Raw genomic sequence first — 2,320 nt, forward strand, 5'->3', positions numbered from 1 at the left:
GTCCCCTTTTAACCTTCTCACAAATTTTGCTACCAATTCATCAAAGCCATCATCCTGATGAACATCATCTTCTACCTTCTTACTAACATTGAATGATACTTCCCTCTTAGGAGAGTCTTTATCAAACTCTCTCATCTCAAATGCAGTTAGAGCACCATATAATTGATTCATTGAATATTTATTCCTTCATGATTCCATAGTACATTTAGGAATATTTTTATGCATTTTATGACATAATTTCAAAAAAATGGTTCCCAAGGAATATGGTGATACATGGAATCATATAGGTCTTGGGTATTTGAATTTATTAGGTATATGATGTCTTCTTCCATGTGTATGAAGGATCCAAAAGTATTAATTTATAAAGTAGATTAAAAAAAAGGAATTAAAAAAATGTATGAAGCCCTATCGTTTTAGTTTGGCATTTCTATGTAAATGCATTTTGATGCTATAATCATCTGATTTCATCAGAAATTTGTAATACCACTTTTTTAACCTTTGTAGATGAAATTATTAAATGTAGAATCAATCTTAATTAAGTGTCTTCTTATGTATAATGTATCCTTCTTGATGTATGTTGATTACTTGACTAGTCTTGTGACTATTTAATCCATGCAAATCTCTTATAAGGTGTCTTCGTATAATAAAAAAGAAAATGAATGGCTATACTCATATCATATTGAGTATAGGTTCATTTAATAGTTTGCAAGAAATTACTTTTTTTCCAAATGTATGTGTATAGCTGAGGTTGCATATGTATCTCAAGAAGAATGGTCTTTTGTTTACAAAAAATAAAATGGTTGCATGTATGAAGAATGGTTACATATATAAAAAAAGGTTGCATATATGAGAATGGTTGCATATATATGTGTACACAAAAAAATACACATAAATACATACACTAAACTTTGAGAAAAAAATCTTATATATAATTGATCATTAATTTTAAACTATAAGTTCAACAACAACAACAAAAACAACTATTTTATTTGAAGATAGAAATGCTTAAGAAATGTAAATTATGATAATTTTTTAGAAAAATCAAGTGATAAGAATTTGACCAAATTAGAAACATTTTTTTATTAAAAGATGCTTATAGGAATACAACTGAAAGAATATTAACACAAAATTGAAAATACAAACCAAAACCAAACCCACAAACTCTGACTCAAACAAGAGAGAGAGAGAGAGATAGAGAGAGAGAGGGAGGGAGAGAGAGAGAGAGAGGAACAAGGAGAGGAGGAGATGGAGTGATAGTGTGTGTGTGTGTGTGTGTGTGTGTGACAGAGTGAGGGAGAGTGAGAGAGAGATATAGTGCATGAGAGAGAGAAGGAAGGGAGAGGAGGAAGACATAGATAGATAGATATAGATATATGAATATATGTATGTCTACTTATGTCAAACTATATATGAATATATCTATGTTAACATATATGAATTTTAAACAACGTAACCTGTACGCGCTATTATAAAAAAAAACTTGCATACGTGTTATTTTAAAGAATAAAACCTCGTACACATTATTATATAGAATAAAAACCCATATAAGTTATCTAAAAAATAAAACACCATATGCATTTTTCATTGTACTTAGGCTTAGATACCACGGCTGAGGCTTCAGAACCTTATTTTCCCTCCTTTTTACATGTTTCTTCTTCCAATCTAGTTTCTCAACTTCATAGTCATTAGGTTTACACATTATCAAGTGGGTATTTGTAAAATTTCCACCATACTTTCATCCATAATCAGAGGTTTCTAACCATATAATTTTTTAAAATTTTGAACAATATTAATATATTAGTCTTGAATTTCTCTTACCAATATCTCTAGAGTTCTCAGAGATAGATGCATACCTTTTTTTAATAACTTTTAAACTACTTGTTCGAAATTGAAATAAGTTATATATTACTACTCTACATTTCATTCTTTACACTTTAAAAAAAAAAATCGATTATTTTGGTGCAAGTTATGTGACGTGCATGAATAGGTACCTGATTTTTAGGATGCATTGAATTTGAAAAATAGTAAAAAATAAAATGTTCAACATAAAATTACAAAAAATACTCACATTCTAGTGCTCAGTCTTAACTTTCTTTCTACCAAACGTTTTTTCAAAATAAAAAATACAACTATAACTTTTTTGATGAGAATGTCAAACACTATGTTATGTTTTGATGACAAATAGGAATACTTTTGTGTGTGTGAATTATTTGATCCCCTTAATATTATCCAGTTTTGAAAAAGTTTAGTATTTTGGAAACTAGATTCAAAGTATCACAATCTTTTTTCTTTGAGTATCTTCAAATTTTGAGTGGATGAG

The sequence above is a fragment of the Cryptomeria japonica genome, chromosome 7 (assembly GCF_030272615.1).
Source record: "Cryptomeria japonica chromosome 7, Sugi_1.0, whole genome shotgun sequence".
NCBI classification, from domain to species: Eukaryota; Viridiplantae; Streptophyta; class Pinopsida; order Cupressales; family Cupressaceae; genus Cryptomeria; species Cryptomeria japonica.